This window comes from Alligator sinensis, unplaced genomic scaffold (genome assembly GCF_000455745.1).
Source record: "Alligator sinensis unplaced genomic scaffold, ASM45574v1 scaffold93_2, whole genome shotgun sequence".
Classification (NCBI taxonomy): Eukaryota; Metazoa; Chordata; order Crocodylia; family Alligatoridae; genus Alligator; species Alligator sinensis.
In genome coordinates this window covers 5,166,892-5,193,026 of record NW_005841854.1, presented here as the reverse complement: position 1 = coordinate 5,193,026, position 26,135 = coordinate 5,166,892, and the positions used below count along the sequence as shown (strand labels likewise).

At 40.7% G+C, this 26,135-nt stretch overlaps 1 protein-coding gene across 2 annotated transcripts in view; it reads right to left on the bottom strand.

Moving 5' to 3' along the window:
- CHRM3 (cholinergic receptor muscarinic 3) overlaps window positions 1-26,135 on the bottom strand; it is a 505,262-nt gene that overhangs the window by 225,675 nt on the left and 253,452 nt on the right. For both annotated transcript variants that reach the window (XM_025213771.1, XM_006016366.2), the window contains one exon: window positions 9,456-9,558. The gene's annotated coding sequence lies outside the window, so the exon portion shown is untranslated. The remainder of the gene's footprint in view (window positions 1-9,455; window positions 9,559-26,135) is intronic.

Below are 26,135 nucleotides of genomic sequence, written 5' to 3'. Positions count from 1 at the left end.
GGACTACGTGGAGCCAAGCTGGGTCCTGCTGGCCGTGGGGTTGCTTGTGCCGCCTGGCTGCTAGGTGGCACGAGCAGCTCCAGGGCCAGCAGAACCCGGCTCAGCTCCACACAGTCCCCGCACGCCAGGTCAGGTCCTGCAGGTATAGAAAGGGCCCAGTCATGGCAGGACCCCGCACAGCACACGGGAACCACATGCCATGCCAGCTCCTGTCAGCATGGACCGGGCCCCAGGGCCGACTCCCGCCTCTGCCCCCTGTGCCTGCAGGGGAGTGAGGACATGGCCCAGCCCTATGTGGCTCCCTAGTCTGGCCTTGCACCGGCACGTGCTTGGACAGCAAAGTGCACGTCCGAGCATGTACACTAAGGCAAAAAGCCCTGGCTCAAATTTGCACCGCTTCTATTTGAGCTGCTGCAAGCGCACGTGCTTGCATGTGTGGATGTGCCCTTAGGATATAAATTAATAAAATATGACTAAGCTTCAGGAGTTTTTAAGCCTTCATCATATAATTCTGTGATGTGAATGCCATTCATTTTTCAATTAATTTAATTAATTTTTATTAGTAATACAAACAACAAAAACATTGAGATGTTCTGATACCACAAATAGATGTAAGTATGAACTAAGAAGACATTTATAGGACAGATAAGGTTTCTGAACACCCCACACACACACTGGTGTGTAGTGTATATTTTAAGCATTGCTATTGATGAAACTAGCCTTTTCAGTCTCAGAAAAGAGCTGACAATGAAAAACAGTTGAAAATCAGCATGTCTGATCAAAGACTTTAAAAGAAATCAAAGTGAATTTAATTTGCCAAATTAAATTGGAAAAATGACAAATTTGTTTAGATACAGAAATAACAAAATAAAATTTTAATGGGGTTACAGAGTCTATGAAAGTCTTATGAAAATTAAGAAAGGCAAGATTCTGTGGTTGATATCTTTTATTAGACCAACTGTATTTTTGGTGTAGAGTGGTATCTGAAAACTTGTCTATGTCTCTCCTAATAATACAATTGATCCAATAAAAAAAAATCACCCACAAAAGTCCTTGCCTCTCTGCCTTCTTTCTGGACCATCATGGATACAGCATCACCACAACAGCACCATAATGCTAAAAATTAACTCTTTTAAGGACTATTTAAATATATAATTATTATTAAGAAAAACCAGAAACAATAAATTTGGAAACACTTTATGTCTGCTAAATGACATGAATATATCCACCTACAGTAACACTGTCCATTCTCCCCCTCCCCCATAGAAGGATTTGAATCCATATCCAAAAACTACTAGGATCCTCTACTACAAAATCAGATTATCCTGCAACAAGTACTAGTTTTCCTATGTACTGGGCATGTCTAAACATGTGCTTTAATGTGAAACAGACTTATTTACTGCACAGTAAAGTGTCACCATCTACACATGCACAACAATTAGGCCAGTGTAGACTAATTTACTGTACCAATGGAGAGTCCTGTTGGACACAAGTACTATCTGATAGTGCAGTTAATTACTGCACTTAAATGCACATATAGATAGTGATGGGGCTGGCTAGGGCATGAGGGTTCTTCAGAACAGGGCTAACCACCTGCTTCACCATATGTGGAACCCCACTGGAGCCGCCCTTGGCTGGCAGGATGACCCCCTAGATCCCCTGCCAACCCAGTGCTATCAAAAGGAATTTCATATCTTTATATTTTTTCCTGAGCCTATCCCTTTCATCCCAGAAGGTCTTATTTGCTCTTACCTCCTTTCCTTCTCCTCAGATGATATTATCTCATCCCTCTCCTGCTACTTCTGCTCCCTGAAACATGCCTCATACTAGCTTGCACCCAGGGTTGCATCTGGCTTGCATCCATTCCTCTTGACTTTATTCCTATCCCTTGGATTGTTTTCTCTGCCCATTCATCTTTCACTCTAAGGGTTTGGAAGACCCAGCTCAGGTTAGGCAGCTTGCTTTGAGCTGCCTAAACCTATTAGGTTCTACCATGTGCACGCATTCATGTGGGCAGCCGAAGGCAAGTGAGTTCAGTGTAGAAGTGGGATTGGCAGGATTGAAGTGTTGGGGGTGGTGTGGTGCTGGTAATTCTGAGAGAAGAGGTTAGGGAGGAGGACTGGTGAGCTTGGGCAGAGCTGGTGAGTTTGTGGAGATTGGCTGGGATTTCCCAGCCTTGGGACTATGCTGGAAACTCATGCAAGTAGTCACTACCCTGGATTAATGCATGCTGATTTTAAGTTTGTTCTCATCTGATGAGAACTAACTAAATTGCGGGCGACACTTTTAGGGAAACATAAGCCCTGTGCATACCCTAATGCTTCTCTTTCCCACTTTCACTGAATTTACCATAGTTCACTGTGTATGCAATTCCTCTAGTTCTTGATCAACAAGAGTCCTTTCCTTCGCTTTTAAATGGAGTAGAAAATTTCCAGAGTAAACCAATTATAATGGATTTACAAAATAAATATATTCTGCAGTCCATGTTATAGCCATTCCATATCCACCAAAAAAGCAAATATATATGGATGTTAATAAAGATGTCTTAAATACTTTTAACAGAAAGAGAGGTTCTTTAGATATCCAAAATATGTTTGTGTTTACCACTACCACACCATTTACCACTTCACCTAATGAAATGAAATGCAGTCCAAACCGTGACTGAGTCTTTCTATGTGTGGGTATGTATGGGGGTCATTCAGTGATTTAATTCACTTAATGAAGACAAGGTGAATTTATTTATATTAACCAAGTACTAGCCTTTATTTATAATTACTAAAACACCACTGTGAAAGATAGGTAGGTGTAGGTCTCCTTCAGTTTATTAGATTTCAATATTGCTGAATATTGAGTTGCAGAAATTGATTTATTATTACCTTATTCACTGAAATAAATGCAATATTTTTTCCCCTCAGACCAAACACAAGGCTTCATTGTAAACATTAAAGGGAGAATAAAGCTTGCTCCTAATTTTTAAAGACATTTCTGGATGAATTTTCCTCATACAAATAATCCAAAAGAGAAAATTTGTGCATTCTGGATCAGCTGGAATAAAGAAAGACCTGACTCCCATTCCTTAGTGATGAAAAAAAGGTGGACTGATGGAAATTCTTTAGTATATACCACTTATACACCACAATACATTTTATTAATTGCTTAAAATACTAAAAATTGAAGAATACCAGTAAAGCTGCAAGTGTGTACAGAGACAGATAGACCATTAAATAAGAATGTGTTCGATGAAAAAGCCCTTAGTTCAATAAAAGTATTTTTTCATTCTGTCCACTCACTCAGCAAAAAATAAATGATTAGATAGATAACGAAATGTGTCCAATTAATGGAAGTAATATAGTGTTCAAACATAAATGAAATATTTTCCCTTGGGGAATTAGTATACTATTTTATTTAAGTTAATGCAATTTAAATGATAAATAAAATGGTTTTGTAATCCCCAAGGAAAACTTATTTATTTACAAGGTATTTCTTTTGAAGTGGTTATTAAAGTCATGCTCTTCCTGTGGTCTTATTTCATATATAACTGACTGCTGTGAAATAGTGGGTGCATCTACACCTGCAATTAATGCAAAGCGATAAACTCTGGAGCACTTTGAGCCAGAGTAAACTACTTCCAGGCTCTGGGTGGCAACACCAGGCAGCAGAGGGGCTGGCTGTGGCACAAGGGTGCTAAACGTGTGGAGCCATATGGCTAGGTGTCAAGTAGGAGTCTGACCCCTGTTTAGCTGGGCTGACTAGGTGCAATTTATGTCCATGGTCAGCACATGTGCATTTAATCACAGTAAATTACCCCACCATGAACTGGTACTGTCCTTAGCAGTACTATCTTGTGGCAGGTTTAATTAGTTTACTGCAGCCTAATTCCATCACACATGTAGACGGTGACACTTTATTACACAGCAAATTAGTGTACTCCACAATAAAATGCATGTGTAGATGCTCCCAGTAAGTCTTCATAACTAAACCTCCAAAGAAAGGAAAAACAAGTGTCATAGGATAAACAATTCTTAATTTTAAATGTTTTTATTCTTCCCTCCAAACATCAGAAACTTATTTTGGGTGCCTTTGTTGCTGGAATTTTTTTTTTTTTTTTGGGGGGGGGGAGAAGTGGATCTCAAAACTTCCCAGTTCCACTTATTTAAGATTTTGTTATGCATTTAGTAAAAGTAGAGATGTTACAACCAAGAACACTTATATTCTGCCTATTTAAATACAACTTTCAACATTGTTATCATTCATTCCAGCCATCACTCTCTTAAAAACATTAATATATAGGTACCAAAACAAGTACATCTTGTCCCAAGATGCATCATAATAATTAGAAATTACCAATTTGTATTATTTTACCTTAGATTTAAATCAACAATTTACTTATGAAGCCATATTCCTGGCTCTGCGTACATCATACCAATGGTAGCTTTTGATCAAATTAAATAACATTAAGGCCAGCAAAGAGATTTTCCACAAATCAAGCATCACCTTTCTAAAACCTGGTAGTTGCTCTAAACATCCCCGATGAGTCATCAACACATCATTCTAGCGCTCCCCATTCTTATAATTTTACAGGGGGAAAATAAAATTACTTTACATGAATCTCATCTAAGCAAAAACTAAGCAAAAACAAACAAACAAATGAAACAACTGCCTTGAATACATGCACACACAGTAGAATCCATTGCTATTTACATCAGCATTAAGCCATACTCTAAAACCATAACAAACTACATGACAACATGCATTTGCTGACTGTACCTTAGCTCCTTAAACTCAGCCTACCCTACCACTACACCCCCTTAAAATAGGCTAGGGAGTGTGCACAATCAGTTTTGTGCAGAAATCAAATAAACATCATTGTGTCATTGGCTACTGGACCAGGAGATGTTCAACAACCCAACAGCCTTTAAGGAAAGCAGTTCCTGGAGAGCAAAATAAAGAATCAGTAAAATGCAAGAATTTATAAGGAATACTTCTTGTAATCTTACAAAATAAATAGCAAAAGGAGAGCTCAAACAACAGTAGAATCTAAACTTTATCAGTTTCTCAGAGTTCATCTATACATCAGAATCAACACATTTTAAATGCATTGAAAAATAAAAATTAAATACATTTATATGAAATTGAATTTTTTTCAAGTAATATTTACAAATATTACTTACATCATTTAAATGCTTTTTAAAATTGACATAGGGTTTCTTTTTGGACCCTGGCTAGCAAAATCTGCTTAAATGTTATATTTGTTATTATTTTTTTATTTAAACTTGATATTAGATACAATAACCTGAACAGATTTCTGTATGTGCAAGGTGCTAAATTATAACTTTACTTTGGATAAAGGAAGAATGCAAATGTCTTAATAGCCATGACACGAACTGGAAGAGGGAATTTAAGATTCTGAGAACCAAAATAATGTAATTGATGCTGCAAAATCAATGACTCCAGATGCACTAATAAATTCTATTTGATGCACTCTACTTATTATAGTGTTTTCTTTATATATGCAATAATTTAAATGGTTGTGCAACAGTATAAATATAAATAAATCTATTAAGCTTAATTGTCACAAATTACATTAGTTTCAATCTAACTTACAATGAGGAGAACTGCTATTTACTTGTCACTTTCTAAAATATTTGTGAAAATACAGACTTCTGGTAAGTTAGAGTACAGGACTTAGGCGTCTTAAAACATTAAAATTTGTTTCGATACAGGTTTTCTTAAGGTCTTGATAAGAATTTAAGAAGCATTTATCTAAAGCAGGGTTACCTAACTTTTAGGTGCCCCTGGGCCACATCAGTGGGAGATGCATACTGCAGAGGCACCATCAGTGTAAGCCATGGAACCTCCAAGCTGCACATTATGTGAACACCCCTTTGCTGCACCATATTACACGGGCACCCCAGGCCACTGTTTTCCTTGATGCCATAAGCTGCATTACCCCACTCCACCCCCTGGGATGGGGACAGACAGTAGAAGCTGGAGAAGAGAAGGGGACCCTGGAAACCCTAGTCGCTGCTGTAGGTGGAGAGATGAGGGGAGAGGTAGCCAGGTAGGAGTCTAGGGGCAGTATATTAACCCCTCAGTTTAACAGCCTTGGGCTAAGGGACAGAGGTCTGTTGCATAAATACAACTGTCATTTGCACTGCCCCCCTCTCTTTATTCTGAAAATAAGTACAGTTAACATTAAGTAAAATCATGGTTCTCTGAAAGTCACATCAAGAAATGCAAAACCTGCCAGCACATCTCCATCACCTCCACAAGAACTACACCCCCCAACAGAACCATCACCATTCCTGGATCTTACACCTCCAGGAATGTAATATATCTTATCCAGTGCACTGAATGTCCTGATGGAAAATATGTAGGAGAAACCAAACAACAACTGTGCACCAGAATGAATGCACACCGAAAATCTATTAAAGACATGAATACCCAACTACCTGTGGGTGCACACTTCTCACAAGACAATCACTCCCTCTCCAATGTCTCAGTTCTAATCCTCAAAGGGAACTTACAAAACACCTTTCATAGGTGAGCCCACAAAATTTACTTAATAAATCTACTGGATACAAAAAATCATGGACTCAATACAGACACTGGATTTATGACATTACAACCTGCCTGACATCCTATTCACCAGGTACCTGCAAGACCTGACCTCTTATACTATTTTTTCCTCCTCCAACCTTTCTCCCCTCCCCTCCGCTCCCCTCCCCTCCCCTACTTTTCTGCCCTTTGTCTTCCTAATTTACAGCTATTTCCCTTTTCTCACACAGCCTCTTTTCTACCTTCAGTTACTACTGTAGAGTCTCCCTTACTCACCTTTGGCTCCCCCTCCTTCCCTGCTCTACCTTTTGTTTTCCTAATTTCTCCCTATTTACATTCTCACTGAAATCCTGCCACACTTTTAGCTTCTTTCATTCCTTGGAGTCTCAGAACAGCAGAAACTCCCTATAGCTGAAGAAAGGTGATTGTGCCTAAAAGCTTGCTAAGAACTTTTTTCCAGTTACTCAGTTGGCCTAATAAAAGATATCACATCTATTCAAAGAATCTTGCCTGCCTATGTCCTTAGACCAACATAGCTACAACCACAAACCCTGAAATCAGCATCCGGTTTTTTAACTTCCTATTTGGGCAAAAGTGAAACCAGTGAAACCCAGAACAGAGGCAGGTTTGCTTTGTTCAGAATCCCTAGTATGAACAGTCTCATCTGGGATTGCTTTCCTGCCATTTTAACTTTAAGGTCATTAAGAGATTTGTAGACAGCCACAAGAGAGCATCTGAGTCTTTCCTCCAGTCTGAAGGGTTTTTGATTGGTAGCAATTTGAATCTAAGTATTCAGAAAAGAATGTGTTTGTTTTACATGCAAAAAACAACCAATATATTAATTACACACAGAACAACTAATACTCGCCTCCGCAGGAAATAAAAATGAATATATGTTATATTATCTATATATTATATGAATATGCGTGGTTTATATTAAGCTTTGCGCAGGAATCAGCTTGGTGCAGTATGGCAGAGCACAACTTGTGCCTGCCATTTTAAGAGGTTTAGGAAGGCTGTGGAGCAGCTGGCAGATGCAGTAAGGCCCAATTAGGCAGTCACATGATCACAAGGGGGCCATACTGGATGAGGGCTGGGCAGTCTCAGTATAAGTCCAGACTCTAGGAGTAGAGCAGGCAGTTACACTTAGGGAGCCAGAGGAGCAACATAATTCAGCTTGCAGACTGCAGGTCCTGGAACACCTGGAGGTCAGAGTAGCAACTATGGGGATGGAGGAGGTTCCTTGGCCCTGGGTAAGACCTGAAACTGCACTCTGCTGGGATGGGATGGTGTGGAGGGGCTGCCTGTGGTGGAGGACACTCCAGAAAATGCCACACTTGTGCCTCCCCAGGGAAAGGTGAGGATGGGGTCCTGTAAAGTCTCAGCCACCATGACATGGTGGGTTACCCTGTAGAGGGAAGAGGCTTGGGGTTCAGGCACATCAACAGAAACCTGAGGCCTGAGTGGGCTGTAGGCCGAGTTAGGGACTTCCGAGGCCAGAGAAGGCTGTGGGTCGGAATCAGCCCAGTGTGTGGGTGATGCTCCATTATAAAGTAGGGTCTAAACTGGGTGGCCTGAAGGTCTATGTGGGTCAAGATTGAGAGTGAAAGAGATGCATCCTGAAGGGCTGTATAGAGTAGGGAGTCTGGGTGGTCCTGAAGGGCTATACAAAGTAGGGCAGTGTGACTAAGGCCTAAGAAAGGGGCAGAATGAATGTTGCCCTGCTAGGGGTAGAATGACAGAGGCTCAGCATGGGACTGAGTTTAGCTCAGTAAGGCGCCAAGATAATTGTCACCAGTATGTGATGCTATCTGTGAGGCATGGGACATGGTATAAGGGAGGTTCAGATCCATGTATTTCACCTTTGGCATCAGGACAACCAAATGGGCAGCCTCCTGCATATACACACCTACTTTTGTGGAAACACGAAAGGCATGGCAGGTGACGCAAGGTGGACTGCCTTAGACAGGTGGGTGGGCTGATAAAATGATGGGCCTCAAGGCAGCCCTCTGTCACATACAGCTTCATTACTGACGCAATTTGGACACACACATGCACACACAAATCTAACAAATAGTAGTGAACAGCTTGATACAACTTGAACAAGTAACAGCCTAGAACAACTGCATTTGAGGAATGCCAGCTGTGCTATCATATACAAGATGTTGATATTTCAGTAGGTAGAAGCAGGAGAAACCCCTCTATCCATTTTGGGATCAGGACCTTCATACAGAATATTTTCAACCTTTCTCCATTTCTGGCCTAAACAAAGACCAACACTTTTTGTGGGGAAGTTTTATTGGTGCATTATAGACTAAACTCTCAGACTTGATTGAAATTCAAAGAAGACATTATAAACAGGTCCACTAAAGTTTCTCTCAGAAGCTCAGGATGAATTACAACAGTACAGTAGAAACACTTTCTCCAGAAGACTTCTCCCTAAACAGCAACATTACCACTGTACTTTTTTCTCCTTAAAGTTTATCTATACTGCAGTCACTGCGTTTACCCAGTTACTTGAGCAGGTTTTCACAAACTCTCACTGAGTTTAATTGCTGCCTCAACTGGACTGCTAGTAAGATCCAAACTAATTATTTAAAAACTAGCTCAGACAGTCACTACTGTGCTTGCAATGTAGATAAACCCTTAGAGCAGATATGACAAGAGGAGCAGGTGGATGGGCAAAAATATATTCAAGATGGAATCCATAGCCTTATGCTATAATGCAACTGATGTCAAAGTTACAGTGAATGATTTAATGTTTGCTGTGGTCCCTTGAATTTCAAATGAACCTTACTTCTCATAACAATCATTCTTTGCTGGAAAAAAAAAGTATTCACTGAAACACTGAAACCAAGAAAGGAAACTGATTATAATATATCTTGAGTTTTACCTACATAGTCTAGTGAAGAACATCAAAGTGGTCGGTTGGATCAGGCACACTGTAATTCTGTGAAATCCTCTTTTGGAAACAAAAAGGGGAATGTATCAACATGTGGGCTGCAAAAAAGACAGAGAGAATTAATTAAATGCACAGTAGATGCAGAAAAGAAGAAACCAGATGAGGCCTTGAGGTTTCCTTTCAACTAGGTGGGGGGTTTGAGAAGAGGGGAAAAAACAAACATACTAATTTTTAGGACTTCAGTAGCTTTTTGTGCATCTGATTTTTATATTGTGCTCAGTGGTTTTAAGCAAGGAAAACACCCTGGGTCCAGATTGTCCAATGCATTAAAGCATTTTTTAGCTACTCTAATAAGACAAAATTAAAATAAGCCCTTTACCCAGTGCCAGGAGGTATTTATTCATACCGTAAATTTCTAGAACGACAAAGACACCATAGGCACTTGTATAAGTGATGACAAGATGATGTACACATGATAAAAATTTCCCTTTGTGTGGCTTAATGGCATCACAATTAACATGTATGCAAGTTTTGGAGGTTTAATATTAGATCTCGTTGGGTGCGTGTAGACAAAACGGGGGCCCTAAATTGAAGTTTTGAGTTTGTAAAAATACTGCTTCAATTTAGGACTGATTAAACCCCCGTGTCATGCACACATCCCACTGACTTACCTGTCTCTCTGGTGGTGGGGAGGGGAGGGCAAGCTGCTGGCAGGCAGAGGTCCCTGGGCTGTGGGACAGGGGGCGAGGAAGGTGGTGCTTCACTCCATGGCAGCAGCAGCACCCCCCCCAAGGCAGCACCCACCCATTTAGCCTGCTTTAAAATGGCATGCATACACACCCCTTGTTTTGTCTACACATGGCCATTGTTACAAAACTAAACCACATTCTGATGTAGGTTAGTTTGCATCATTGCAATTTGCAATGATGCAGTCATAAATCTGTCATGTGTACATGTTAATTATGTGTACTGAATCCCTTTGACCAATTGTCACTACACTTTTTATATTTTGAACCCCCTTTTTGCATGTATTTGTGTGTAATAATGTTTTAGAACACCAGGTATAGCTGCAGAGGCCAACATTAATATATCTACTGCTCACCACTTGGTGAATTAATGCAGCCACCCACAAAGGATGATTATGAAGGAACCCATATGCATACTTCACACTCCACTAAAAAGATCATTGTACATCTCTCAGCAGCAAAAATTCCTGCCAGTAAACAAATTAATGCTCCCCCACCCCCACCACCCCACTCTAACCCCCACATGCAACTTTAAGAGAGGGTCCAGCACGTTCACCCCCATGTATGGGGAAACTTGCATGACTGCAAGAAGCAGACATATTTGCTGCTTCTAACATTAATGCCTTCCCTCCTTGCTTGCTTCACTTGGTCCTGGTGCAAAAGCAAGACTAGGTCCATGTAAGCCCTAGTCACCCAAACTGATCTAATGCCCCTTCCTCATAAATTACAAGTCTCCGGGCATGGATCCTTGGGCATCTATGGCACTGGCACTGATCTTTGGGTCTCAAGAATTTCTGGTGTCCAGGGTCAGTATGATCATGGAATCTAATGCATCCTCCTCCTCCTCTGAGACATTAAGGAAAGACCCCGGGGGAGAATGGGGTCATGGTCAAGACAACTCTGTCTTGGTTCTCCATGTCCTGTAGCTGCTGTACTTGTCCCAGACCTCCAACTAGCAACCTGAAGGCTATGCAATGCCTATCACACTGCCCACTCCAGTGGCAGGACAGTCTATAGACTCTTGCTAGCTCAGTCACGCTGCACCCTGTTGTGCCAAAGGATTGCAGGTAAGCACCTCCTGCATCCTTCACAAGAATGATAGACAACATATGACAGAATGGGGCTACTATATGTCGAGCCCCCGAACAAGAATTCTGGTCCTTGGCAATGGAGAGCACATTTCAGGGCCTTCATCTTGCTGAGGCACTGGGTCCAGTCACGATCGTGGCCACGCTTATTAATTTGCTCAGCAATGGATGCATAGAATGGCTTATTTTGTTGATTTTCCAGCTGCACCAGAACTTTTTGTTCCCACCAAATATCAATCAAAGCCTCCAGGTCATCATGGGCCTGCTTGGGGCCACAGCTTTGAGATGTATCTGGCTATTCCTCCAAGACCGGCAGATATTGCTTATTTTGTATCTCTGTCGAGTACATTTTCAGGGCCAAAGTGAGTCACAGAGAGGGCTCACTATGCTCTGACCAGAGTCGCCAGATGCTTTTTGCCCACAGCTGAAATCAGTTATATAGACATTTCTACAGAACCTTTTTGTGTTGGTCTGACTTGCAATACATGCATACCTATATAGGTGTGAACTGTGCCTTAGTACTGGCACTCACACCAATCTGCTGAAGTGACCTTTCCTAAAAGAACACCATTGAAATGTATAGTCTGTCCCAAACTGTCCCCCAGATGTACCCATTTCCCGAACGATAGGTCTTAATGGCACGCTGCCAAAAACATCTGAAATTCACGGCCTGCCTGCAATGCAGCTTGTTTGAAAGGAATTGCTGCTGGACCTTCAAGCACACCCCCACTCCCCTCCACCACGATGTCCAACATATCAATTGCTGAACTGTACTCCTGGGGTGTACTAAGTCATGGGGGGGGGGGAGAGGAAATCAAGGTTCTTTCAGTTGAAAGGCAGCTGCACCTGCCTTTTTACTGCTGAGTACTTGACAGATTAAGATCTTGATCTCTTAATGGATTTTAGCAAATGATGGGTTTCTGGGGTCTTCGGACTCCCCAAGTTTTTAAAGAAGGGGCAGTTACAGGGATGTGTAGGAACTGAAATGTAAGGAGCAGGGCTGATAATGCCATTAAGACTAATTTCCTGCTACTTGCCACTCCACCCCTTAATTCATAGTTCGGCCATTTCAGGATTCTGCTCAGTGCCACTTTTTTTCCACTGAATGCATGTCATGGAAAAAACGGTATTTGGAGACTTCAGACAATTGGGACTGTGATTTGACTTGGTGCTTCTGGCATCTCAATGGCTGGCATAGCTCTTAATGTGCTAATGGGACCTATTCAAAACAGAAGGCACGGGGACCTCACAACCACCTTTCTTCCCCTGGCTACTGCCATATTTGAGGGGTTTGCTGTGGTGAAAATTCATGGCAGGTCTGGTCATTGCTCCATTAGGTGCTATGTACTGCACCCTTGGGTAGATAACAGGTTTATGGGATCATTGGACATGCCAGTTTTTACAGGAGGTGCGTTTATAGGAACTGGAGTTGAGTAGGTTAGGAATTGAAATTTAAAGAGCATGACTGTTTTAACGCTAATCGTCCTATTAAAAAGCTTTACCTAGTTAACCCCCTTAGTGCCAACAAGTGGTGCTCTGAGGAAACAGTCTTGGATGCCCTGGAGATGTCCAACAAGAGCCTGGAGGCACTTGATAATGCATGAATGCAGCTACTGAACATGATGCATGCTATGATGACCCTTGTACAGAGGCACCAATGCAGGGTAGCAGGGTAGCAGCTTCACATGCCTTGTTATATAAGGCAATGTCCCATCAGCTGCAGTTGGAGAACTGAAAGGTATCTATTGATTTGGAGACACCTTGGGATGATCAGCAGTGGTTTGACACCTTCCACATGAGTAGGGACACATTTTTCCACATAGTTTTGATGCTGATATGGTTGTGTGAAGCTTCAGTGGCTGATTTGATTTGGAGGAGTTTTGGCCTGATTCGGTAGCCAAATCTCCAAACCTGAATCGAATTAGGAAACCCATTAATCTCTCTGAATCAAATTGGAAACCTCCAAATCGATTTGGAAAGATTCAATAATTCAGGCATAGACACAGCTTTATATGTTTTTTCTACATACCTTGAGGTACCAAGCGTGGCTCGTAAACACCAAGATGGTGGGTCAGATGGAGCATCCCACGGAAGCGCAGGGGAGCCCCCTGTGTGTTCAGCAGTGGACCTGGAAGTGGACTAGAAGTACTTCCACATGGTCCATTTCCGGGTCCACTGCGGAGTGCCTGGGGAACCACTCACACCCCTCTGCAGCCGATCACTGAGCCAGAGGGGTGTGGGAGGGGGGATCACCCACATGCTCGGCAGGGGACGCTCCCTGCACTCCCGTGGGATGTTTCATCCATCCCACCATCTCAGCATTCATGGCCCATGCCTGGCACCTTGAGGTACATAGAAAAAACATATAAAGCTGTATCTATGGCTGAATTGCTGATTCTCTGAATCAGAATCGAATCTTCAGATTCAGATTTGGCCAAATTGAATTGGGACAGTGATCTAAATCAGCGAATCAAATCACTGTCCCCTGAATCAGGCCAAATCTGAATCCAAATCTAAATCAAATACTACCCACTCCGCGCACTCCTAGTTGCTGATACTGCACATTGAGCACCAGAAGACTGCCATGCATCAGCCCATTGCACCAGAAAGGAGGGTGGCCATGGCCATCATGAAACTGTGCACCCTCCACCAACCTCTGCTTCACAGAAAACCAGTTTGGCCTGGCTCCCTACATATCCAGGGTGGCAGCACATGAGGTATGCCGGCTGATGCAGGACATCGCGGTGAACAACTTTATCTGCCTATGAAACCCTGGGAAGTTGTTGAAGGCTTCAAGGCCATGGGGTTCCTTAATGGTGTGGGTACACTGGACAGTGCACACATCCCTGTCCTAAACCCATCCCAGGAGAAATAAGGATTTGTCAATAGGAAGGCATTTGCCTCTGTGATCCTCCAAGCCATGGTTGATCACTGATGATGACTCACTAACATTTATACAGGCTGGGCAGAGCACTCATGAGGTGCATGTCTTTCAAAACTAACTGCTGCCTGGCATGATGGAGAAAGGACAATATGCACCCAGGCTCCCTGATGCAGTGATCATAGCAGATGCAGCTTACCCCCTCCTGCCCCAGCTCATGAAGTCACATGAAGGACAAGTTACTGACCGGCAAAAGTCCACATTTAACTACCAGCTCAGCAAATATCATAGGACCGTTGGATGTGCCTTTGGCCATCTGAGAGCACAGTGGAGATCACTGAATTACAGGCTCAAAGTGGAGCCAGAAAACATTACTTCTTTCACTGTGGCAGCCTGTGTGTTCCACAACATTTTCAAAACCAGGGGGGAGGTTTTTGGTGACTCATGGTCTGAGAAAATGCAGAAAGTGAGAGAGACAGTGGCCAGACACAGACACAGGCAGTCAAGGTACAGTGCCCCCTTAGAACAGCAACAAATGGTGGTTGGGCAACTATTTTGTGGGATTGTCTGGCAGTACTCATTCTGGCTGTTGCAGATGGAGAGGGTGCTTTGTAGGCCAATTGATCAGTGCTGAATGTTAAAAAATGCTCGACAGTTAGCAGTTACCACTGACCATTTCTATAGATGAAATTAAAAAATTCATTCCAACACTTCTATCATATGTACATTGTTTCTAGTGTGTGTGTTTGGGGGGGGGGGGCATTGGTTTGGTGGGGGGAAGCAGGAGTAGGCTGAATTTGAAAAGTTTTCGTTTGCTTGGGGTGGGGTGGGGAGGGGGAGGGGAGGAGCCAGCCTTCAGATCTGCAGTGATGGGGGGGAGGGGGAGAGAGCCAGCTGAAATGGTTTTCATTTACTTTGTGGTGTCCTCCTCCCTGTGCCATGTCTCAGGGCAGGTCACAGCCCTTTGTGTGGTCCCCAGGTGTGGGGGAGGCTGGGTCTGGCCACGGGGCTGCATGTCCTCAGCAGCAGTTCATGGTCCTGGATGACCCGTCATCTGACAAAACCCCGGTGTCTCCTTCCCACAGGCCACCAGGAGACCAGACACTGCCAACCAGCCCTGTACTGAGGGGTCAGGGGAGGACAGGGGCTGTCTCCGGTCATATTCCCTGTTCCCTGTCCCCCACCTCCCTCCTTCTTGCTGGCTGTCTCAAACACAGCCTGGTGTTGCTGTGTGGCTGCTGCACACAGGGGCTTTTTTGGCTCGGACACCCAGTCCCCTGCACAGGGATTGGGACCCCCTGTGAGATAATGCAGGGAGTGTACCACAACACTCCAATATGTGTGGAAAGCCTTTCCAATATGTGTGAAGTCCCAACCAATATGTGCGGGAAGACATAGATAAGAAATTAACACGGTGCTAGATTTTTGTGCACATATTATAATGTTGCGTACTGTTTGAATGAAATAAAAAACAAACAAACAAGTGGATTTACACATGAAATAAAATTTACCTGATGACATAATAAACTGAAAAATAAGGTGAGGATAAAGATAGTAATGAAAAGAACAAAAATAAAATAATATTTTTTTAAAGTATTGGTGAAAAAAAGGAAATAAGTTTGTAACATGTGTAAAATTAATTAAATTAATTAAAGTAATTCAATTACACAATTAAATTATCTAAATTAATAAAACAGCATAACTTTTGGTGATCTGTACATACAGGTGTCCCTTGCTTTATGCTGTACATGCATTCCTGGAAAATGGTGCATAACTTGAATTCACGTAAAAGGAACCCACTTACAATGTAACAAATAGGGATATGTTCCAAGACCTCGACTGTACTGACCCCCAGACCTATTTCTACCATTTTTACAAAACAATTTTGGTATTCTCCAACAGCAGACAGTACACACAAGCACAAGGTACTATCATAATGGGGATGACAGCTACAGAAACACATATCACAGACAATGAGCAAGGAACACAGATCCACACAGGAGATTATATTTTTGTGCTCATCACTCCCACAATGTACTGCACAAATCAGTTGACTGAGGGTTTCCACCACACCAATTGCATAAGACTGAATTTACCTCGCATATAATGAATTTTTGGTATAAAAAGGGTCATCACATAAGACCAAATTCTCACACACAGAACCCGCATAAAGCGAGGGAACCCTGTATTAGCATGCTGTGATCTATAGGTGCTCCCTGCTGTAATTTAGTACAAAGAAATCAGGGGGGTGGATTGTCCTGTGGCGACCCCTGAAGTAATATACTGTGAATAGTACACTGATCATTTTATCATATTTCTGAGAGATCATATGTGCATAGTGATAAAAAAAAATAAAACCCACCATTTCATTTTAGGGGGTATAGAATGAAACCCTGAGGACTAAACCCCCATCACATGTACAAGCGGCCCATGATATCTCCTTCCCAAAATATATACTTTTAGCTGCAGGTATAAGTATAGATCAAGCTTATATGTTGGTCTAACCTGCATCAAAGGGCTGGACAATATGGACTACTGATGTCTCTTGCTTTACACTAAAAAATTAATGCAGAATTAAGTTGTTATGGAAACTTTATCAACTAATTCATCTTTCTAATAGCTCTGTGAGGCAGGTAAGAACATTATCTCTGCACTCCCGGTAGGGAAACTACATGGGCTTCTATATCTTGAACAAATCGATATATTTATCTTCAAAGAAAATTAAAACCAAACAATCATTCTCATCTTATTGGTTCAGAACTGAGGCACAAAGAGATTAACTTACTTATCAAATATGACACAACAGAATCTGTGACAGAGACAGGATTGGAACCTAGATTTCCCATGTCTTGATACAATCTCTTAACCACAAGATTTCACATATGCAGAGAAAGGTGTAGTGACACAGCCAGAGGGGAACAATGAGTCATGAAAGAAAAGAACTAAGGGTTTGTTTTTTCCCCCACTCAAACCACACTGTTTCTGGAAGCCACTAACTGGCAAAGTTGGGATTCATTCTGAATGCTTGTATACAAATAAAAAGCAATAGACTCCAGGAACAATATTTAATATAATGGTTTTCTGTAAAACTGACCTGGACACACATACAAAGTATTTTTTTTTAAATCACAATTGATGGTAAGAAGTCAGGTGTAAAATGAAGGAAGAATTGAAGGAGTAGGAATAGTCACTGATTAAAATTCACCATTTCCTTATGTATAATTAGTACCAACTGGCATCACATGTTGACATCATCTCATGTATTAGGTGGTGTTGCCAGGTAAGATTTCAATAGGATTTCCAAAGTAGCAGGATTCTAACTGAGCAGCTGCTATGTGTCCTAGCTCATTGACTCTTTATGTACCCCTTTAGCACAGCAAAAGACCTGGTTTTGAAGTAGAATATGAAACTAGTCAGACAGCATCAATTTCAACTGGGTTTATTGTACAATCAGCTTCCATGGAATTCTGTGGAAAACTATAGAAAAAGGACTGGGATTAAAATCTATTCCTTCTCTGTAATAAAAGAAATTATTATTATTTTACATTTACTCTTTCTGCTGGTATACATTAAGAGTAAGTCTATTCTACCTATAAAGCATCTAAAGTGGATTTATGCCAATGGGTGATTATATTCCACCCTGTGCTAATTCCTGAAAAATTGTTAATGCAAAAGGTGGGTGAGTCCTCTCCTTTCTTGAAGCTTTTTTGTTACTCAGTTTTAAGAGTAAGATAACAACGTGTTGCAAAAGTAGAAGTACTGGTGAATTTTCAAAAACTTGAAAGAGTGGAATATAATCAAACTTAGGCACCTACAGCATTTTTACACATGCTGCGGGACATGGCACCGGGAGCTTTAATTAGTGACCCACATTCACGTGTCATGTGTATCAGTGTCCCTAAATTGAAGAAATGGCAGTGGGGAGCTTTAAACTAAAACTTATTGAACATGTTTTATTTCAAAGTGCCCTGCCACCTTTTTTTCAGTGTGGAGATGTGCTGGGACTCTGCTGTATATGATATGGAAGGCTGCCAGAGCACATCAATTTCTGTGCTCCAGCAGACTTGATGAATCAAGCCTGCTCTGACGTGCTGGATTTCCAGTGCACTGAAGCAGGCTCTGTGCATTTGTATATGAGCCCCTAAAGTCAATGCAGATGTACAATGGGTAGAATAGGATTTGGCCCTAACTGTAGGAGCTCTCACAAATGCATCTGCTACAGCCTTGGCTAAAAGAGCTAAGTCTTTTATCCTAATAATGTTTCATACATTCATTCTGGTATCAGGCCCCAGCGCTGAAGACCTGTCATGACATCCACAACATCATTTATTCTGCTGGTAACATTATCATCTTTTTAACATGTATTAAACAATTAAAAAATATTTGTGAACAATGTCCAGATTGAGGACATTACAGATACCGAATTGAAATTCTGTATAGTGATAACCAAGAACCTCTTATGGGAATTCATCATCCAGAACATTAATTTTTCACTTGCACTTGTCAGGGCACATCATTCAAAGGTGTGGAAAATGTTATTCTGTATTGTCAGTACAGCAGTGGAAATATTTAGCCTCATTAGATGAAGTATGCTTCTGAATCTACCTTGGGCTTAGTTACAAAAGCATTTAATGAAGAATTACTCTTTTACCCTATGAAGAGATGAAACGTTTCCCACAATTAAAAAAAGTTAAATAATGAATATTGAAGAATACTCAACAATTTTCCCTCTGGTATATTAGTCTCTAACATTTCTTTTAGACCAGATTCATAAATTACTCTTAACCAGTGAATTATTTGCCAATGATTTTCTACTATATTACCATCATATTTTCTCATGTACAGTGTGCATCCTTTCCATCAAAATCACCTCACTATCAAATTGGGATGCATGTAATACATGGGAAAGCTGATTCCTACTCCACAGTGCAGCAGCTATGGTATTACTATTACTATTGAAGCAACTGAGGGAGTCAATTGACTTAATGGTTCATTTTCTCTTTTTAATTATCTCAATGTTTCATTAATCAAGCTAACTTTTCTTAAAGGCGATTTTCTGTCTACTAACTGCTCCTGGGCCCTCTATTTAACAGCATCTTTAGCTCAGAGTCTTCAGCACAGACTCTTTAGGTCTTTTTCACTATCATACATCTACCCAGGAAGCTCAGTCTTCACCAGCAGGTAAGGACTCGTATTTAATTATGCAGGAAGGGAGGGTAAAGCAGCTGAAAATTATGCTCTGTCCCTGTTCTATGCAATTATAACTCTGGAAAAATCATTTTTCTTCATTCTGCCTTTCAAAAACAAAGTATGTATTATATATCAGGACATGTTGTGTGAGAAAATATAGTATTCTCTCATTTGTGCAGGTTAATCAAAATGCATCATTAGAAGATATATATATATAAAATCAACTCTAAGACTTGCTTTATGTGTTCATATTCCTATTATGATGGGATTTTAATTTTTCCAGATTTTTTTTTACAAATACCCAAATACATGAATACAGTGGATGTACACAGTAAAAATACTACGTGTTGCTCATGATTTGTAGTAAATCATGATAGAAGCCAGAAATATGTACATGTGATTTTGAAAAAAACAGTAGTACTGCATTGTTTGAATATAAGTGTTTGGTGTCCAAATTTGCTTTTAAAATTCAAGTTTATTCTGATCTGTGGTTTCGGCCCAAACATTTCTCATTTATAATGAAATAAATGTCATTATAACACAGTTTTCTCAGAAACACCATGTTCCAGTGTGTTATGAACTAGAAACTAGTAACAAGAATTAATGAAATCAGACACTGATGCAGTTAATGATTAATGAACTTCAGAAAGTCTTTAGGTTTGGTTCAGATAAAGCAGACAGGAGTTTCATCTCATCTGAACAGAAAATTTTCATTTACAAAATTTGGTTTGTAAAGTTTACACAAATTTCTCACTTTCGAAAGTACCTCAAACACAACCCTAAATTGTGTATGATCCTAGCCAGAAACACACATGTAAAACTGAGACAAGAGTACCGACTGTATTGAGGAAAGAATGCTTTATGTGAATTTGGAGTTCGGTCTTTGTTTTATCACAGTATTTTGCAAATTGATTGTTCTAATTAAAAGGTAGAGAGTATCCACCAAAGCAGAAGTGGATGTTCCTTCCACTGAAAAAAAGAAGAAACAAATACTGAAATACAGAAGTCAGACTGAGTTACATTTCCACCTAAAAGGAATTATCAGTTTTTTGCACTAGAGTACTTGTCCTTTCCTTGTTATGCATTATGTTTGGCTTGAGTTACTACCTTCATATATACAAATTCCTGATATCAGATACTCAATACCACAGTGAAATCCTGGCTCTACTGAAGTCAGTGACTTTAGTGGGGCCAAGGTTCATTGTCTTCAGTGGGCCTGGCCCTGGGGTTTTACTTTATTTGAAGCAGTAGCAAGGGGGGAGCGGGGCAGCTTTAATTTCCCATTGGCCCCTGGGAGCTTTAATTTCCCTTTGACTCCTGGGTAATATTTATGACATTGCAAAAAATGACATTTTTTTTTTTGCTGAGTACTGAAAATAAACAAAAAACAAACAAAAACCCTAAATGCATTTAACACATTAGCTACCAAAGAAAGAAATAGTATTCTATAAATTAAGGTAGTATTAGACTGATGTTATAGCCATTGGTCCAATAAAAGGTATCACTCACAGAAAATCCTTGCCTCCACTATAATTTACAGATATACAGGTTCTCCAGAACATATGCACCACTAGCATTATGCTTTTTTCTCAGATAATGAATGTGTTTTTAATGCAGGTTATTCAAACACATTTATTTAGTGACCTAGTCTGAAAGTTATGCAGCAATTTCAAACCCCATTCAAATATCAGATGCCAAGGACATTCTGTCTTGCAGGAAGTAACGAGAACATTACAGGAATAGGTCAAACTTGCATGAAAGCTAAACATTACAATGATTCAACTATAAAGTTCCAAGTATAAAACATCCAGCATTTCCAAGATGTCAGTTAATTTCCCAGCATAACACCCTAGGGAAAGTTTTTTTCATGAGTTCCCTATGGCATTCTGCAAGCAGGTAAGAATGGGTTGCATTGCAGCTTCTGTCCTCCAGAAGTCTCAGCAGAAACACTTATTTAAGCCTCCAAAAAAAGGGGACTCAGGGTTACAAAATCCATCCAATTGAAGCATATTTTATTTTGTTAGGTGCTGCAGTGAAAATCACTTGCAAAGTAAGATACTAAAATAGACCATATGTTACAGGACTGGGCTGTGAATTGTGAGATAACATAACAAGGTAAACTTTCATCAGTCAATAATTGTAATGAGATAGATAGTGAAATATAATTAAGAGTATTGCAAAGTAAATTAGAGAACAGCAGACAACAGCACTGGATTCTATTTGAAAATTCATTCACGACTTTTTAAGCCCAGTTCTTAGGATAACACAAATGGAAACATGGTCTTTGGAGTGGGGGATATTTACTATGAAAAGTGACTGATAATGAATGACCATAGATCAATTTAATAGATCTCAGTTTGAAGGATAATAAACACTGTGAAGAAGAAAGAAAAATGGGGGGAAAAAAACTCTTGGAAAAATAAGATCACTTCAGTCACTTTAACATGGGGGTTCATAGAATACTTGATTGAGTATTTTAATCATATACAATATCTAAGCATTATAAAAAGGATGCCACTATCCTGGTAAATGGATACAGGCAGAAGTTACACTTAGATCAACATAATTAGGGTTAGGTCGATCTGTACATGTTTGGCAAGGTTAGACTGAGCAAACAAAATGGCCATTACAATCTAATTTAGCTCACTGAGGAGGTGAATTAAGTTCGATCAGTCATGAGTTAGCCTGATCTACTGAACATCTGTTCATGTTTGGAGTATAGGCTGGGGGGCTGGGAAAACCCAGCCACTTACCCCAGCTTGGGTGGACAACTCCCGCTCCTCCCCTCAGAACCACAAGACCTCACCACCTTCCAGCACCACCCCCATCCCACCCTGCCCCCCCCCTTACCTACTAGATCCCTCCAATCCCACCACTCCTTCTCCTACCCCAATTTACTTAGATCATTTCCCTTGTATGGCTCCCAAAACCGACAAACATCTGCATAAGCAGGACCCAAGCTATGATCATGCAGCTTAAAGTAAGCCATGCAATTGTAGTCTAGGTCCTGGAAATATTTGCACATACCCAAAGACTTTTGATGGGGGCTAAGATGAGGCCTGAATATCTGGAAATGCACTGCAAGTATAGAAATTACAAAGACTGCATTATTGTATGATTTGACACCCTTTTTGGAGAGTGGAATCCAACAAAAATAGTAACATATATCAGGAATGCAGAACTGGTGATTGATGTTTTATCAAAAACAAACAAACAAACAAACAAAAAGAACCAACAATCAGCCAAAAAATCTTGAGACTAAAATGACAAAAAAACTTCAAATTGAAGTTACCCTTATTGAAGAAAGCAGCATTTGAGAGTAACATTTCTTGACATTATTAGTGCTATAACAGGATGCAATATTGGCTACACATCATGAACCCCATTTCCTTATCTCCTTTGTTCACATATTTATATGTCAAGAAGTAGTTTTCCTGACATCAGAGAAATTTCACACGTAGCTCAGTGGTGTGTGTTTGCCAGAAAATTACATCTGTTAAATGCTGCTTGTCTTTCTATTTTTTTTTATGTTACATGTGATCTCATGGCTAAATTTTATTTTCTTGAATTCTAGCTCCTCTTTCATCAGCACTGAAAGATAGTGAAGGTATTTGATAAGTCAAAATTTATCTTTTTTTTTTACTTTCTATAGTTTTTCATGAGTCCAGTTAAAAGAACCACTATTAAAAAATAAATGCTATTGTAATTGTTCGCCAGTCTCCTGGGTGCTTGGGTATACCTAAAGCTAATATCACATATAGACACAGGTCATTACCATAGACACAGAATATAGACTATCACATATAGACACAGGTCATTACCATAGGGACAGAATATAGCCCTGCCGTCATGACAAAACCAGGAAAAAAGAAAAAATGCACTTAAAAATATTAGTTCTAAGGCCTCTATTTTCTGTGGTAAGGAAAGCGTATCAATCATTTGGATTTCTTAGGCTCCAGATGTAAATAGATCTGCATACAGAAAGGAATATGTTTGGTTTACACTACTTTAACTAAAATCTAATTAACAAGATATAATGGACTCATTTTGAGAAAAAATAAATCATTACAAGTTGGATGGTAAAAGATTGTAAAATCTTTATAATCTCAAAACAGCCCTGAATTACCATGGGGGGAGAGAACAGGAGTTAAAGAAAAAAAGCCTTGCCATACCTGGTTCAGGATCAGAAAATTCCTTCTATGAATAACTATTCTGTAGGTTTATGATGCGTTTTGTTGCCTAAAGGGAAGTATTATCCTGTCGGCCTTGGGAATGAAGCCAATTCTCAAATGCCAACAATATACCACCAAAGCCAACATAGGTAAGAGGCAGACTGAAAAATGATGAGACATTATAGGAATATTCATGTTTGTAAACAAGTCCATCAGTTTTGAGTTAAATCATAATCAAATCTAATTACTGACATGTAGAGTAAACCTGATTTATGAACTTGGGTAAAAGACTTTGGTGAAAATACTGAAAAAAAATTAAACAAAAGTCTGAGAGAGACTACAAGAAAAATAAAACATGGATAAATTTTACAGATACCGATAATTACTACGACACTATAATATTTGTATGAAAGGCTATAGGGCATGCGATTTCTAAAACACTCTACTTTTCAAATGGATTTTAGATCCATATAAGCTTGCAGGTTTATTTTAGTCATACTCTTCAACTACTCTTCCTGTAATACGCTCAAACATTGACTGATGTTCATGTTAAATGTTTGTTGAAAGAGGGACTGTAAACCAGGTGCTGCCTCTTTCAGGACCAGATCTAACCTACCAAGTGATATAGTCATTCTCTCTGTCTCTCTCTCCCTCTCATTCTAACAGGGATAGCTTCAATAGAAAAGACTGAGTCCCCCCTCCCCCCCCCAAACAACACACCCAGAATTCCCCATAACGTGAGCTTTGGGACACTAGCCTGAGAATGGGGGACCCCTTCTGCCTGCTCTGGACCTAGGTCTCTCACATGTCAGCAATGAACTACAGAACTTACAAGCACCACTTCAGTTTTGTGAATGGCACCAAACTCCTCTTGTGAACCTCATCCTCCATTTCCAAATTTTTGTGATGTTATTAAAAATGACACGAGCCAAAGTACAATTCTTTGTTCCAGGTCAAACTTTTTTGTTACTCTTGTTCAAGTTGTTCAAAATTGTAAAGATTTTTGCTTTCATATTGATCTAAAATAATATTTAAAAATATTTGCACTTAACTGAAAAAATATATTCATACAGACCTACTTGAGTCTCCCTTCTAGTTTTAAGGCCCCTTTTGGATTCTTTTAGCCTGGCCTTTAACAACTTTGTTTCAAGTTTCACATTCTTTTACAAAAGGGTTTAATTTGGTTTAGCATTTGTGAAGTGGGAAAGAAGATAAAGTGCCAGTTTCAGTTTCACTCTTTTTATTTTTTTTTGGAGGTAATCATATACCACAAAAGCTGTTCTACAACAAATGGATTGTATTGAAGAACTATGCCTTAACCATTTTCTTGTAAACTTCATATAGTCATGTTTAAAATATATCAGTCAGATTTTTTGAACCTGCAAGCCTAGGGACAGAAGTTACACATAAACTGGATTAAGTGATCAGAAACCAGTTTAAACCTGTAACAGAACAGAAGTTCAGTGCACATAAACCACTTTCAAAATGGCCAAAGCAAGTTTAAGATAAACCTGGTTGGATGCAGTATCCAACCTAATCTTAACTAATTTAGGTCAAGCCAATTTATGGAACTTCTGTCCCAGAACCCCTCCTGATTCAAGTTAACTCACAGCCCCCCAGCATCCCCCTGTGCTGTGCTGTCTGCTCCAGCAGAGTAGTGTCTGCCCCAGACTTCTGCTCCCTAGCCACAGCAAAATTACTGCTCTGGCTGGCAGAGACAGGGGTGGGGGGAAAAACCCTAGCACTACATCCCAGCCAGGGTCTGCCTGTAAGGGGAGAGGGGAGGGGAGGAGGGAAGCCCTCAGAGGCTTGTCGTCCCATGGTGGGAAAGCCTCTGAGCCCCCCTCCCCCCCCCGCCCCAGATAGATCCCAGCTTGGGTCAGTGAGGGCCAGGGTGGGAGTTTAACCCCGCCCCTCCCCCGCAACTCAAGCCAGCTGGGCCTTAACACACCTGCACCTCTGCTCAAGTGGAGAGGGGAGGAAAAGCCTCTGAGGGCTTCCCTTACATCTTTCCTCCCTTCCCTTCAGCAGTGGCTGGCAGCCTCGGAGGTGTGCTTTTTCACCCCCCAGCTACTGGTATGGGCCACTGCAGAGATCTGGCTGCTCTTCCAGTTTCAAAAGTGACTGTCTGTTTAATCAGTTATGGGTTCAATCTATGCAGTTTAAACTAACATGCAAAGATTGAATCAGTTCAGCCTCGGGCTTTTTGTATGCCTGTACTTAACCTAATTGAGTGATATGGTTTAGCTACGGTCTGATATAATCACTACCACATCGGAAAGTGAGCAATAGCAGAAGAAGCTAGAAAATAGGGCTATAGTGGGAAAAGTAACTATTAGGAGAATAAAAAACATGTGTGTGTTTAACTCAACCAGAATGTATTTAAAACTTCTTTGTATATATATACTTAGCAATATGTCCATCAAGAATGATGGGGAGGGAGGGGAGGGGAGGGCGGGCAGGGACGGAGTGCCGTGCACCACCACCCTGCACTGACGCTGCCTCCTAGGAGCAGGGGGATGGAAGGGGAGCTTGCACGTGGCTGCCACCAGTGCCAGCCAGCAGCCTGCACTGCCACTGCTCTGCGTCTGGCTGTGT